Source organism: Mesocricetus auratus, unplaced genomic scaffold (assembly GCF_017639785.1).
Source record: "Mesocricetus auratus isolate SY011 unplaced genomic scaffold, BCM_Maur_2.0 Super-Scaffold_100007, whole genome shotgun sequence".
NCBI classification, from domain to species: domain Eukaryota; kingdom Metazoa; phylum Chordata; class Mammalia; order Rodentia; family Cricetidae; genus Mesocricetus; species Mesocricetus auratus.
In genome coordinates this window covers 66,416,187-66,432,577 of record NW_024429191.1, presented here as the reverse complement: position 1 = coordinate 66,432,577, position 16,391 = coordinate 66,416,187, and the positions used below count along the sequence as shown (strand labels likewise).

Below are 16,391 nucleotides of genomic sequence, written 5' to 3'. Positions count from 1 at the left end.
AACTCTGATTTTTAAAAAGAAAATATTGATTGGGTGTGCCATGTTTAATGTTCTTACAGATTCCTAATAAGATATAAATTAATCTGGCCCATTTGGAAAATATGTATTAAGAGCCTTAGACATGTTCCTACTCTTGGCCTCCTCATTCCTCTTCTGGGAATCTATCTGAGTTATAAACTAAAATGTCAGAAAATCTTTATAGGCAAATATATCCACTATGGTGTGACCTAGAATCTAGAGCGACTGAGATGGTTAGTTGTGTAGGAGTCACAGCAATTAGGCTAAGGCTACAGAATATCCTGTTGAGGTGGAGTTCAAATGATGTTCCCAGAGAGTTTAGGAGTTGAGGTGATCTGAGAGTTTAGGAGTTGAGGTGATCTGAGAGTTTAGGAGTTGAGGTGATCTGAAAGTTTAGGAGTTGAGGTGATCTGAGAGTTTAGGAGTTGAGGTGATCTGAGAGTTTAGGAGTTGAGGTGATCTGAGAGTTTAGGAGTTGAGGTGATGAGTGAGTGAATGGATTGCAAGGCTGTACACACTTTCGTCAAAGTTGTCGAGACATTAACATTATGACCAGAGCACCTGCAAATTCACAGCAGTTATCTTTAGGAAAAGGGGCATTGGTGCTCTCTTTTGGACACTGATATGCTTTCTCTTTCTACATATTTCTTTCCAGAGCATGGTTTTATTTCCATAATGGAGAATCCTCTTATCACTGAATCCTAAGTGCTTTTGAAGGGTGTTGTCAGTGACTGAATATTTATACCGCCCCCAGTCAAATGTTAAACTCCTAGTCTGTGGTGTGACAGTATCAGGAAAGCAGGCCTTGAGAGCTGGCTAGGTCCTGGGGGTGGAGTCCCATGAATGGAATTAGTGTCCTATGAATGAGACCCCAAAGATTCCTTCCTTTGGGCATGGGAGGACATAACAAGAGGACAACTGTGTATAAATCAGGGAGATGGCCTTTGTGACAACCTGAATCTCTTGATCCTGAACTCTTCAGCCTTCACAATGGAGAGATCCATGTGTGTTGTTTAGAAGCCACAGAGCATGTTCTCCTTGAAGCTAGAATAGACTGATACAGGTGCCAAGTGGGTCCTCGACATCTTGAGGACAGTACAGGAAGCAGGCATGCATCACCTTGTCCACAGGGCCAGGAAAGCAAAGGACCTGGAGCGGTTGAGACTTGAGTACTATGTCCACAGCTTAACCACAGGCCGCCTTGGGCCCTGTATGGTCCTCCGCCCTTGAGAACCTGGGGGATGGGAGTTTGTTTGCCTGAGTCTCCCCACACTCTGCTTCCTCTGGTTCTGGGGTTGAACTCATTGGCAGAATCCCGTGAGCATCTGCACAGGAAGGGAGTTGATGGTCAAGGGGAGAGTGAAGTCCTTTATTTGCTCCAGGGACTTTTGGGTGGCTAGGATCCCTGCCTTCTGAAAGCTTTGTTTTGCTCAGACCATCCACACCGTTCCGAAATCTTCAGGCATGCTCAGCCATAATGTATTGCTCTTTATTAGAAGCAATAATATTTGTCTAGGCATCTCTCCCATTACCATGGGGAGGGGGGAATAAAGAGAGGGACTGGAGGGAAGCCTCAGTGGTTAAGAACAAGCCCTCACAGAGGACCTAAATTCAATCCCCAGCATCCAATACACTGTCTGTAACACAAGCTCCCAGATCTGAGGCTGTGTGTGTGTGTGTGTGTGTGTGTGTGTGTGTGTGTGTGTGTGTGTGTAACTCCTGGGGCATCTGCACTCATGCATGTATAGGCACCTATACACATAATTTTAATTTTTTTAAAAGACTGATGAGATGTCTTAGCAATAAAATATGCGTACCACTCTTGAAGAGAACCTGAACTCAGGTCCCAGTGCTCACATCAAGCGGCTCATTACTGCCTGTAGCTTCAGCTCCGGGTGAACTGACACCTTCTGAACTCTGCAGGCTCCTCCACTCAAGAGCACATACCACACACAGACACACACACACATGCACACGCATGCACACACACACAGTCACACACACATACACACATGCACAAACACACACACTTTAAAAGTAGTAAAAGTAGATAAAAATAAAACATTTTTCTAAAAAAAAAAATACAAGGCAAAATAATACGGAAGCCAGTTCTCAATCTGTGCAATAGTCTGGATGCCCTGGGCGGCAGGGTTGGTGTGGGTGGGGCAATAGGCAGCCTTTAGAAGCAGCTGTAGAGGGGGCTGGCCTGCAGATCTCAGCCCTCAGATCTGAATCAGCTGGAGCTGACCTAAAAGCCTGACTTTTCCTTGACATAGCCACCTGACCTTGGCCAAGACATCCATGCTTTTTGCATGCCATTTGCCTCAATACAGATCAGCTCTTCCAGGAAGTGTTGCTGCAAACGTTCCTAAGGTGTCCGATGCAATCATGGGAGCACAGCAGGTGCTCAAAGATGTCATTCCTATTCATACAAGGATCTGTTCTGGGCACCTGGTGACGTGAGGAGCGGTGACCTGGAATCATTTCGGAAGAATAGTGGGTCTTGTGTGTTTTCCAAACAAAACAGGACGCTGTGTCCCCCCCCCCCAGTCTGACGCACTCAGCCTTCAAGGAACAACTGGAACACGGTGTCCCTCCCATGCTCACCTTACCAGGGCAGCCCTCTTGAGCTATACGGGCTTGAAGCCTTCCCGCCCCGAGACGCCGGCCACTGCTGGAGACGTGCATTGAATAATCCATCAGAGGGGCCAACGACCTCTCTTCTATTGGCACCAAGATTGCCTCCCCGTCATCCCGGACTCCCAAGTACTGGAGCTGCATCTCTTCAGCTACAGGACAAGCCCCTGCAGGGCTCTGTTTCTTCCATTCAGTGGGTGATTGACACTTGCTGCCTGTCGATCTTTGCTATGGGTGTCTCACCCACAGGAAGTGCAGTGCTTCCCAGCTGGTGGATGGTGGACGGAGCAGCCGTGGCTCTGAACACTGCAGAACTGCTGCTTCCAAAGAGGAAGGGGCCCACACATTCCTGGATCCCAGTGTCTGAGGGCTGCGGGGTCGGGCACGGGGACAGGACAGGGACGGGACATTAGGGACTGAAGCAGAAGGACCTTACCCAAGGCTAGCCTGGGCTTCATAGTGAGGTCCCATCTCAAATAAACAGGCAAACAAAAACAACAAAAAGAAAATGATTTAAAGGATCTGCGGGATCCAGGGACTGCTACACACTTCCCCCAACTGGGAACACATTAGTGGGCCAGTGTAGGGGAGCCACTGTTCCCAAATCAAGGACTGAGTTTGTATCTGGGCCCACTCCAGGGTGCTGCTTTCTCCCTGCCACCCAGGAAGTCCCTGGGGCTGTATTCACCCCAGGGAAGCCAGCCTTAATCAAGAAGCCTTGTGACATGCCAACAACAGGACACAGGGGTCAAGTCTGATGCAGCTGGGTCAAATCGGGATGCTTGGGGGAGGGGCCTCCGGTCCTGACCTCCCTCATAGCTTGGCTTCCTGGCCTGGTGTTATAGATCTGAGAGATAGAGACTTCCGAGCTCTCCGCTCCGCCGGAGCAGCTGCGTCCCTGATCTCCCTCCGTGGCCTGGAGTGGCTCTGGCCAGGCCTGGAGCAGTCACATGCAGCTGCCAGCTGTGGTGGCACCAGGACTCGGGCACCCATCACACGGCTGCCCTTTGCTTCTGGCCTTCCCTAGGGACAGTCGCTCCTTGGCCCATGGGAGTAGCAAATGGTTTGTGGCATCTTGGGGAAAGGGCAGAGGACGGTGGGGAGTGGGTGACAACACCTGCTTCACTGTCCTTTGCGCCAAAGCCACCGTGCTTATCTCTGTGTTCCCGAAAGCACAGGAGGCTGTTTTTCCAACCAGAACTTGGAATTTCAGTGGTTCTAGGAGCTGGAGTCTTAGAAAGAAACCAGCTCAGGCAGGAACTTAAAAAAAAAAAAAAGCAGTAGTTGTTGCGTGCCTGCCAGGTCCTCCACACCCATTCCAGGCCTGAGCTAGGCACTCATCACCGAGGATCCCTGGCAGAGGCCAGGGCTTGAGCTTAGTGCCCTTCTTTAACCCCCCCCACACACACACCATTTTAATGTCAGCACCCAGGGCAAGAGCTGGGACCTCCTACCTCTGTCTCATACTACCCTAGACCCTATCACCAGAGCATGGTTTCCCATGGACCGCTGCAGAATCTTGTGATTCTGTGAAAAGCTTTGCTACCACAGCAGCAGCTGGCTCAGAGAACACTTGAGCTGGGTCCAGCCTAGAGCGAGGCCTCACTGCTTGGCCTTTCGTGGCAGGAGAGCGCCCCCTGCTGCTCAGCACCAGCTGGTACCACACAGTCTGAGTACAGGGATCCTGCTACCTTGGGACACACTCCCTGGCTCAACGTGACAGAAAAAGAAAAAAAAAATGCAGACTCTATGTGCCAACATCTGCCTGTAGTGACAGTTTGGGAGTAACAGCCCCTCTAGGAGTGTGGAGCAGCTCTCTAAGGCGCCTCGATTAAGAGACACGGTCTGGTTTGAAGCCGAGGCTTGGCAGCGTGCTACCCTCAGACTTGGGCGTGCGGTTTAACCTCTGAAACGGTTTCTTCATTAAACTGAGATAATCAATAGCACATACATCACAGCATTGGTTTGCAGAGATAATTCATGTAAAACGCACATTGAGCTTTCAATAACAGTGACTCGCTGGTATCGATTCCGCTGACACCCCTACAAATGAGTGATAAGAGCTAACAAGGGCTCATGGACCCAAGTCAGGGGATTTGCTTTTCCAGGGCGTTTTCATCATTAAATGGATCTGGTCTAGTTCCATGGGCATATTTGAGGAAAACAACTTAGCCTAAAGGGGAAATAAATGCCAGAGACATTTACAGGAACATCAACCACAAACAATTACTAAACACATTGATCAACGCTTCAAGCTCTACAATAAAGAGAGGAGAAAGTTATGGCCCAGGAGCTTCTGTCCCGTGCTATCAAACCCCCCACCCTACCCACCCCAGCCCACCGCTGTTGCTGGGCTATAACTATAGGCTACAAAGGTGCCAAAGTATCTCCCTGTGAAAAAAGCAACGGAATGAATCGCCCCAGCAGCCAGTGCCCACCCCAAGTGTCAATGACCAATTCGCGGCATCCTCTTCTGTCAGGGCTCTGGGAGCTGATGGATGCCCGCTGCACTTCACCTGCCCTTGTTAGGGTCACCACGACCTGCGCAGCGGCAGAGCCTCATCCCTCCACCATTTGACATCCTTAGTGGAGCCTCTCAGCCCCCTTCCCACTTAGGGACTGTCCCTTCTTCCACTGTGGCCCAGCTGCTCTCATCCCCCAGCAGAGTGTCCTTCCGCTACTCAGAGTGCACGCCATCTCCTCACACCTCTACCGTGTGTTGTCCCCATTTACTAGTGGTAACTTCACACATGTGGTCCCTCTATCACACAATGCGGTCACCCTCTCTCCCTGCTACCTTTCTTCTTCCCCCACCCCGTTTTTTGTTTGTTTGTTTGTTTGTTTTTCGAGACAGGGTTTCTCTGTGTTGTTTTGGAGACTGTCCTGGAACTCGCTCTGTAGACCAGGCTGGTCTCGAACTCGCAGAGATCCGCCTGCCTCTGCCTCCGGAGTGCTGGGATTAAAGACATGAACCACCAACGCCCGGCCCCATGCCTCCTTTCTTGAAAAGTTTTGAATAAATTTTGTTTTTTTATCATTATTACTATTTTACATCCCAACCACAGCCTCCCATCCCAGCCTCTCCCCCCACCTCCTCTCTGATGCCACCACCTAATTGTCCTCAGTTTCTATTCAGAGAAGGGCAGACTTCCCATAGAAATCAACCAAACATAGCATATCGAGTTGCAATAAGACTTAGGCACCTCCCCTCGTGTTAAGGCTGGGCAAAGCAACTCAGTATGAGAAATAGGGCCCTAAAAGCTGACAAAAGAGTCAGACTGCGCTGGGCGGTGGTGGCGCACGCCTTTAATCCCAGCACTCGGGAGGCAGAGGCAGGCGGATCTCTGTGAGTTCGAGGCCGAGGCCAGACTGGTCCGACAGCCTCCAAAACAATACAGAGAAACTCTGTCTCGTAAAACCAAAAAAAAAAAAAAAAAAAAAAAAAAAACCAGAGTCAGGCTGCTCCTGCTCCCACTGTTCTAACTCTTGGGTACATACCCAAAGGATGCTCAATCATACCATAAACACACTTGTTCAACTATGTTCATAGCAGCTTTGTTCATAATAGTCAGAAACTGGAAACAACCTAGATGCCCCTCAACCAAAGAATGGATAAAGAAAATGTGGTACATTTACACAATGGAGTATTACTCAGCTGTTTAAAAAACGACATCAAGAAGTTTGCAGGTAAATGGATGGAACCCCACTCCCCCTTTTAAGACAAGGTCTCATGTAGCCCAGGTTAGCCTGTAACTCAATATCTAGCTGAGGATGGCCTTGAACTGGGGTTACAGGCATGTCCTACCATGCCCAGCTCTAAATGGTGCTGGGGATCAAACTGAGGCCTTGTGCATGCTGAACCAGCACCCCATCAATGGGGAGCTGCACCCTTCACTGCCTGGCACCCCTACAAATGAGTGATAAGAGCTAACAAGGGCTTTCTTCACAACCTCCATTGGAACACCAGCAAATCCAGTCAATTTTACCTTCCAGATATTTCCAGAATCTTCCAGTTTCTTGATCCCTACCATGACGGTCTCCTGGCTGCTGTCCCAGCTCCTACTCACAATCCTCTGCTGGTATTTCCGTATGCCCGTGGACAGGGTCTTTCCCAGCTAGCTTTAACTTTCCAAAGGTTCTGTGTTCAGAACGCAGAGTTCTCCCTCAGCCAGCAGTCACCTCTGATCTTGCCCTCAGTGTTGTCTCTGATATCCTCGAAGTTACTCATGCCAGGCCTCTTTGCTGGAGTATACCCAGCATGATTCTGCCACAGGGGCTCTGTTCTTTTCTTTCTTTCTGGAATGTTCTGACCCCAGGCACCCACTGCGCTCCTTCCTCACTTCGTTCACTTTTCGCCCTTCTCGGCAGAGAGAGCATCTCTAACAAGTTCTACAGAAAAGGCCGAGTCCATCTCTTCCTCATTATATAATGAATTTTTTCACATCATTCATCACCCCTGGGTGTGTTATAAATCTGATAGCTACTTTGTCTCCTCCAAATAGGTCATAAGCTCCAGGAAGAGGAAGGACTTTGTTTTGCTTGTTACTGTATCTTCACCTAGTACACTGCCTGGTACATAGTAACTGCTTGTTAAAAATGCACTGGCAGTAGGAACCAGTTAGTCCACACCGGAAGTCCCGCCCATGACCGAAGGCCAGAGATGTCTCCATGACTCTGTGCTTTGTCTACCACCAATGATCTGCGAGACAGTGATAATGGCTCTGCCTTCTTGCTTTGAACACTAGGAACCACAGACTGGTGGGTAGAGACGCTCGCCAACAAGCCTCACGACCTGAGTTCAATCCCCAGGACCTGCATGATGGAAGGTGAGAACAGACTTCTACAAGTCATCCTCTGACCTCCACAAGCACACCCTGGCATGTGTACACACACACACACACACACACACACACACACACGCGCACACGCACACACACGCACACGCACACACGTAAATGTATTAAATTTTTAAAAGGAAATAATTTTTAAATATTGATTATGTAAAGCTTTGACCTTCTTATCCACCCAGTTCTGGATTCACACATGAGATTGCTTTTTCTCCCCCTCACAGAAGCAGGGACACATTTGTCAAACAACCCATCTCAGATGTCCCTGTCATCAGTCTCTCTCATTCAGCATCCCCGCAATAACCTGAAAGAAATGAGCATTCCGGTGAGTCCAGCTGGGGCTGGGGTGCTCCTGGCTGCTTCCAGTAACACACCTAAATAAAACCAGGGATGCCCCTGACCTTGCAGAAGCGTGGGGAGGGAGAGGGTCAGTGTTTCTCAATACAAATCTCCCTTCTTGTTTCACATAATGGTGAACTGTAGGTTCGTGGGCCCTGCCAGAAAGCCTGAGAAGGTATTTAAAAGTGATGGGAGAGTGACTTGGAAATCACCCTTATTCCACAAATCATTGCCTCCCTGGGGTCTCCTCGCTTCCTAACGGCATCGCTATCCCTTCACCTGACAAGCGTGTGACTGGAGAGGCAAGCATATAAATTCACCAACTGCCATTAGTGGGCTAGATAGTAAACAGACATGTTTACAGGGGTCTGAGTGGCGAAGATGGATGGAGCACTGAGGCAGCAGGAGTAGAGTTAGGCAATAGTCAGGGTGGGATTGAGATGCAGCCGTGGGCTGGGGATAGAGCTTGATGTTTGGGGAAGGACTGGACCCAGTAGTGATTGCTGGGGGAACTGGAGGGCAGGGAGATCATCAAACCAGATTTGAGAGAGCCCCAGATTTGGAGCCTGGATCATTGGACACCAGGATTCCCAGATCATTTAATGTTCCCTTCTGTACTTGTAGGCTCTACCCATCCTAATCTCTCTCTCTCTCCCTCCCTCCCTCCCGTGTGTGTGTGTGTGTGTGTGTGTGTGTGTGTGTGCGCGCGTGCGCGAGAGCGCGTGCCTGTTGATGCAGAGGTCAGAAGTAGACAGATGCCATGTCTTTCTCAATTGTATACCCCCTCGTTCTTCTGTAGCATAGTCTCTCATTCACTCAAGCTCACCATTCACCTTGACCAGCTAAAAAGTACCATGGTTCTCTTGTCTTTACCTCACCAACACTGGGATAACGGCCATGACCTTCAGATCTCAGCTTTGATGTAAGGGCTGGGAACTGAGCTCTGACTCTCACCTTTACTCAGGAGGACTTTACCTACTGAGCCAACCCCGGGCCCTCCAGTCCCCAGTAGACTCACAGCTCAACCCACAGCCTCATCACATGCTTTCTGTGATGCCTGGTTCTCTTAACCGCTGAGCCATTCCCCCAGCCCTGAGGCCTGGTTCTCATCCTTAGGTTTGTGTGGTGGTAATCATTCCCACATGATTTTGTAATGAGAAATAGTCCATCCCATGTGAAGTGCTTTGGACAGTTCTTGGGATGCAGTAAGTGCCCGAGAAATGTCAGCTCTGTCACCATTATCAGTTACTTCCCAACCCCCTCCCTGAACCCTGAACTCCTGTGCCTTTCTCTTTTCTATGTAAGTTGAACTCAACATCGAGATTGCTCCCTCAGTCCACAGCATTCCCTCCCTCTGCATCTCCTCTCTCTCTCTCTCTCTTTCTCTCTCTCTCCCTCCCTCTCTCTCCCTCCCTCCCTCCCTCCCTCCCCCTCACTCTCTCTCTCTCTGCTGTGCAGAGCAAAACAACATAATCAGGACAGAAAGTCCCTCACCTCGGGGCACTGCCAACCTGGCAGGCTCTGGTAGAAGCTTGCCGTGTCTTCTGAGCCCTCTGGGCGCTCACGGGTGTCTCTCTGCTTCCCTGTCACCCACTTCCCAAAAGAGGGAATCTTGTCAGATGCTATAAATATTGTCATCTCTTTTTTCCCCAGCATCAAAATAAGCAGGGGATGGGTGAAGGCAAGTTTTCATCCTTGCAGGTGGAATCTAAATTGGCAAAAACCTGCAAGCAACTTTATTTCACATCCTAGTGAATTCACTGGCCAGACAATTAGACTGAGCTCTTGGTCCATCCAGCTGCAGTGGAACTTGGGTTACCTTGGAAGGAATCATGGCTGCAGGCTCATGTGGAGACCAGTTAAAGTCCTTGGACAGCTGGGGTATCAGCTACTTTCTACATTGCTATCATAAACCACCTCACAAAAACAAATTCAGGGAGGAGGGGTTTGTTTTTGGTTCGCAGTTTCAGGAGGATTTCAGCCCTTCATAATGAGGAAGAGCTACGGCAGAGCTCATGGCAGCAGGAACACGTGATGCAGACTTGTCACGTCTTGGCGGGCCAGGGAGCACAGAAGGTACAGAAGCAGAAGAGGGTGTAAGCCCTCAAAAGCCTGGCTCCTAGTAACCTGCTTCTACCTTGTCCTCAAGTCTCTCGAAAGAGCACCACCAGCTAGGGGCTAATTGTTCAAGCGCACAAGCCTGTGAGGGGCAGCTCACATATAAACCATAACAGTCAGTTTCTAAATTCCTGCAAGATCAGACAAGGGCCCTGGTTCCCGAGGCACAGGGGCAGAAATGGCCACTGATGGTTTGAAATGAGACAGAACACGTGCTCACAATCGGCTTCAACTGCAGGACGAGTCCGTTTGACAGCATCTTCTAGAAAGGACCAGAGTGCTTAAATGGGGGGAGGGGCGGGTATTGTCTCATGTCACAACCTTTAAAGTTTATGACTACACAGGAAAAATTTTACCAGAGAAGGGATGAACAAGAGACAAGGTCACCCCACATTTATAACTCTTTAAGAGGTTTATTTTAATATTAGTGTGTGTGTGTGTGTGTGTGTGTGTGTGTGTGTGTGTGTGTGTGCGCGCGCGCGCGCGCGTGCACAAGCATGAATGAGCAAGGTCCTCACAGAGGCCAGGAGAGGATGTCAGATTTCTAGAGCCAGGGGACAGATGGTTGTGAGCTGCCCAACATGGGTGCTGGGAATTGAACTCGGGTCCTCTGCAAAAGCAGCAAGTGTTCTTAACTGCAGAACCATCTCTCCAGCCTCTCGCTCTATATTCAGACTCAAATCAGAACTCTTGCAGGAATGGGAATTCATGCAAAACCTGTAAAAACAACAAATTGGCCAAATGAGTTAAGAGTCTTAAAAACATCCAAAAAAATTTTTACTGTCTGGTGTCGGAGCCTAAGAAAATTGCTTCAAACACAGAAAAAGAAGTTTGCTGTGGTGTTATTCATAGTGGAGAGAAATGGGAATATCCCATCTGCCCATTTGTAGGGGAAGAGTGAGAAAAAAATAAAGCAAATGGAAGCCTTTCCTCGGGAACCATCTGGCAACATGCCTGTGAGGAACACTGCGGGAGGGAGGCGTTTCACAAGGCTGGAAAAGTCACGCTAAGATTTATGTACACTGTGAATATCATAGTTGTAGTGAACAGTGACAATTAAAATTTTGTGTACACAAGACTTTCAGCAATTGGCACCAAATAGCGAAGGCTAGGCTTCTTCCTTTCTTTTAATCTTCTGCATTTTAAAAATCTTAGTGTTTCATTGTATGTGTGTGGGTGTTTTGTCAGCATTTTTGTCTGTGAACCACGCCTGGTCCCTTCAGAGGGCAGAACAAGGCATTGGGTCTCCTAAGAGTGGAGTTACCACCACGTGGGTGCTCGGAATTGAACCTGAGTCCTCTGTAAAAGCAGTCAGTGTTCTTAACCACTGAGCTATCTCTCCAGTCCTCTTCTGTGTTTTTAAAGACTTTCACAATGAAATGTTTCATTTTTTTAAAACATAATTTCTTTGTTGATTCCTTGGGAATTTCATATCATGCACCCCAATTCTATTAACCTCCCAGCCCCCTTTCTCTGCCCCTCACCTTTGCAGTGTGCCCCCAAAAAGAAAATTTAAAACAAAACATAGATGGGACAGATGTTAGGGTAGGCCAATCCAAGGCTCTGGATGTGGACTTGGGTGACAGCAGAAATGGCCAGTCCAGGCCACTGGGGCTGTCCCATTCGGTCTAGGGGAGGAGCCAGCTCTGCCACGCCTATGCCATCAGGACCAGTTCTCCCACACCTCCTGCAGTGAGGGATGGGGCTCTCTCAGGAGTGTGGGGGGGGGTAGTGCACAGCTTTCCAGCTGTAGTGTCTGACAAGGGGCATGGCCAGCTTTCCCAGGACCAGAGAAGGGTGGGCTCAGCACAGCCTCTGGTTGTATCATGCTTGACTCCTATGACCTCCTGTGGTAACATGGGCCACAGACATCAGCACAGACCCTGGATGCTGCAGGACCACAGACCCAGACATGACCCTCAGCAGCAGCTCGGACCTGGATGACACCGTGGCTCCAGGTGGCAGCACAGGCTACTCAGATCAGTTCTGGCAGTGGCACAGCCCTCGGACACCAACAAAGTCACATGTTGTGGCACAGACCCCGTTCCAAGTGGCCTTTGGTGGCCACAAGGGCCTTGGTCTTCAACACAGACCTTGGCTGTGGTAGGACCATGGCCCCCTAGGGCGGCAGAGCCCTCAGACACCTACAAGGCCACAGGTGGCAGTCTAGACACGGGCCACACGTGTCAACACAGACCAGCTGGTAAGCAGACGGCCTACATCAGCCTACCCTCACCCCCTTCTCTCATTCCAGCCCACCTCTTCCCACACCACACGAGCCGTTCTGCCTCTTTCTCTCCTGTTTCTCCATTTGATCTTTATTATGGCATCCACCCGTCTCTCCAGCCCAGGTCTTGAGGACCCAGACTGGCCTGTAGGTGGTTTCCACCTGCCTGAACACAATGGCATCAGGCCAACCGTGGATGTCTTCCCCCCTGCTCAGGTCTTGAGGACCCAGCCTGGCTCTTGGGTGACTAGAACCTGCCTGAGACAAATCAAGTAACTGTAGACCTTCAAAATAAAACAACCATGGAGATCTGTTGCTTTATTATCAAAATGAAAAGTCTGACATGGGGTAATTTTTAAATTTATTTAACTTTATTTTGTGTGCATTGGTGTAAAGGTGTCAGACCCCCTGGAACTGGAGTAACAGACAGGTGTGAGCTACCATGTGGGTGCTGGGAATAGAACCCAGGTCTTCTGGAAGAACAGCCAGTGCTGTCAACCATTGAGCCATCTCTCCAGCCCGACATAGGGTAATTTTCCTAATGTTTTTTTCCTTACAGTAGAAAAGTTTGTGAATGTTCAAATTCAGCCACTCCAAGCATATTAACATACCTTTGCTTGCTCAAAATGCCCAGGCTGCCTTAGCTTTCAAATGCAAGCCGGGAGGCTGTCCAACAGGACGGAAGCAGTTGTGATCCTCGAAGCTAAATATAGACTGCTGCTTACACAGGAAGACCTGGGGGAACTGAAGATAAAATCTTCCACTGGACGGCCTGATTCACCTACGACACTGAGTGCAGTTCTGGGCAGACTCACAGAAGTCCTCAATGTCTGACTTCCAGTCCAGGAGCCTGCACGATGCGGATGGGGGCTGGGGGACCACAGAGTGAGGGGAGGGAGAGAACTTAAGTATGAGAAACCACTCCCTTGTGTGGTGAGAACAGGCAAGGCTGACTCCAACTGGCCCTCCATGACAGCGCCTCAGAAGTCCCCACTCCCCGCAGAAGGAGAAACTTGAGTCAGACAGAACCAGTGTCTGAAAGATAATGAACTTCTTCTGTTAGGGTCTCGCTAGGGGGATGTGAGGCAAGAAGTCTCCAAGGACACTCTGGCTTCTTGCAAAACGGCAAGTCTCCCTGGAGCCTGGCATGAGGCAGCCCCAGAGGGTCCACTGAGACTCAAAGCTTTCAGCCTGAGTCCTAACTCTTGAGTATGGCTGTTTCCTTAGGAGACTGTAAGGGGCTGGAGATGTAGCCCCATTGGTAGATTGTAAGGGGCTGGAGATGTAGCCCCATTGGTAGATTGTAAGGGGCTGGAGATGTAGCCCCATTGGTAGATTGTAAGGGGCTGGAGATGTAGCCCCATTGGTAGATTGTAAGGGGCTGGAGATGTAGCCCCATTGGTAGATTGTAAGGGGCTGGAGATGTAGCCCCATTGGTAGATTGTAAGGGGCTGGAGATGTAGCCCCATTGGTAGATTGTAAGGGGCTGGAGATGTAGCCCCATTGGTAGATTGTAAGGGGCTGGAGATGTAACCCCATTGGTAGATTGCTTGCCCAAGATGCATGAAACCCTGGGTTCAATTTCCGGTTTGAATAAACCAGGGACAATGGCATACAGCTCTAATCCTATACTCAAGAGGTGGAGACAGGGCCGGGCATTGGTGGCGCACGCCTTTAATACCAGCACTCGGGAGGCAGAGGCAGGCGGATCTCTGTGAGTTCGAGGCCAGGCTGGACCGACAGCTTCCAAAACAATACAGAGAAACCCTGTCTCGTAAAACCAAAAAAAAAAAAAAAAAAAAAAGGTGGAGACAGGAGGTTCAAGGTCACCCTCAACTACATGGTAAGTTTGAAGCCAGCCTTGTGCACACAAGACTCTGTCTCAAAAAAAACAAACAAACAAAAAATAAAAAAGAAAGAAAAGAAAAAAGGAAGGAAGGAAGGGAGAGAGAGAGAGAGAGAGAGAGAGAGAGAGAGAGAGAAAGAAAGAAAGAAAGAAAGAAAGAAAGAAAGAAAGAAAGAAAGAAAGAAAGAAAGAAAGAAACTTCAAGGGACTAGCTCACGACTGCATTAGATGGCAAATGGGAGGGGTACTCTCAAGAACACTAATTTTTTTCAGTGATGCCTCTGGTTTGACAGTGTCCACGGGACTTCCTGGGAGGTTCTGGGTCTTTGGTCCATCTGATTTGCCCTGCCTTTATTTGTTTGGCCAATCAGAGATGGATTTTTTTCCTAGTTACTGTTGCTGTTTGGTTTCTTGAGACAATGCATACTGGTTTGAAAGAGATTTTTCCTAGCTATTGTTATTTTTTTATTTCTTGAGACAGTGTATAGGGGTTTGAATGAGAAATGTCCCTACACTTGGCCCCCATTTGGTGGTGCTGTCTGAGGAGGCGGAGGAGGTGTGGCCTAGCACAGGAAGCAGTCCCCGGAGGAGGACGTGAGAGTGTGGAGCCTCAAGCTGCTAGCAGTTCCTTCTCTCTGCTTCCCTGTTGAGCTCTCAGCTCTCTGCTCCTGTTTGTGTCTGTTGCCGGCTGCTCCCAGCCATGATGGATCCCATCCCTCCTTCCGAGAACTGTAAACCCAAGTAAACCCTTCCTCCTTTAAGTTGTCTTGGTCATGGTGTTTTATCATAGTAACAGAAGAGTAACTGATAAACAGTGGTTCACTATGTATCCCTGACTGACCATCTATATATCCATCTGTCTTTGCCTCCCAGGTGCTGCCAGGCCCAGCGGGACTAATGTTTTATAGGGAAGCATTGCAGCGGGTAATAAACCCTGGCATTCTTCTTCCAAGGCTTCCAATAATTGCAATAATTACCAACACGCAGCTGACCATCTCCTCCTTCTCCACCAATTATTCACAAGCAAATCTCAAACACTACATTGTTTTGTCCATTACAAGTTCACACACACACACACACACACACACACACACACACACATACACATAAGTAAATAACTCATTGTAATTTAAAAATATATAAATCTGCCAGATGTGAAAATGCATGCCTTTAATCGTAGCACTTGAGAGGCAGAGGCGGACGAATCTCTGCACTCAAGGCTAGCTGGTTTACAAAGGGAGTTCCAGGACAGCCAGACCACATTGAAATCATGCCTCCCTACTCATGTGTGCATGCGTGCATGCGTGCGTATGTGTGATAACATCTGTCTTTGGGGAGAAAGTTGAACTGGGAACTGAGTCTAGGGCCTCGTGCAACCTATCAAAGTGTCCTACACAGAACCATATCCTAGTCTTAAAGTCTTTTACAAGCATCACAAGTCTACCATTTTTTAAAGATCTTTTTTATGTGTGTGAGTGTTTTCCCTGCATGTATGTATATGCACCACATGTGTGCCTGACACCTGTGAAAGTCAGCAAAGGCCATTGGATCCCCTGGAACTGGAATTATGTGTGGTTCTGAGATGCCACATGGGTGCTAGGAACTGAGTCTTGGTCCTCTGCAAGAGCAACAAGTGTACTTAACTGGCGAGCCATCTCTCCAACCCAAGTCTACCGTATTAAGCAAAACAAAATTAGTTCTTGAAAATCCACACATATCCAGGCAGGGTCTTCCCTTTCTTGATAAATGTTCAAGTGTATTCATTTGAATCAAGTCTCAGTGGATTCTTTACAAAGGTGATTGGTCTTAAGACAAATGGATGAATACTGAAACTATGAAATGCAAATTTAGGGTTGGTGACAGTGTAGCCAGTCAGTGAAGCCAAGCAATTGTTCATAGATATTTATCTGGTGTCTCTCACATGCCAGGCCTGGAGTAATGGCAAGCTCATCAACTATCCTGTTCAACCAACTTGCATCTACCTAAGTGTGTTGACCATCTCACTCCCCTAACCCTTCTGAAAGGCCCATGCAGAGCTGTTTGTTCACCACATTTGGCATCTGTGATGATGTCACTAAAATCCCTTTGGACTCTGGCTCCCTCTCTCCAGCCTGCCATGCCTCTGTGTGCTCGCTAGGGCTTCTGGGATGGTTTTCAGAACACAGCCTCTGGGCACTAAAGCTGCTTTCCCCTGGGGATATTACACTTTCCCTTGACTGACTAGAGCCAAGCAAAGGTGAGCAGGAGACTAGAAAAAGCCCAACTCCTTTGCAGGACTCAGGGTTGTAAACTCTGGTGTGTCTGTGCTCCAGCTCCCCAGAGTTCGTGCTGTCTGGGATAGGAAACCCTCGTTTTTCTC

The 16,391-nt window shown here is 48.8% G+C and overlaps 1 long non-coding RNA gene across 1 annotated transcript in view; it reads right to left on the bottom strand.

The window, feature by feature from the left end:
- Positions 1-10,352: 10,352 nt before the first annotated feature.
- The window catches only part of LOC121141457, a 30,322-nt gene continuing 24,283 nt past the window's right edge, over positions 10,353-16,391 (bottom strand). Inside the window, exon 2 of the long non-coding RNA XR_005878379.1 lies at positions 10,353-10,676. This is a non-coding gene — a long non-coding RNA (uncharacterized LOC121141457). The remainder of the gene's footprint in view (positions 10,677-16,391) is intronic.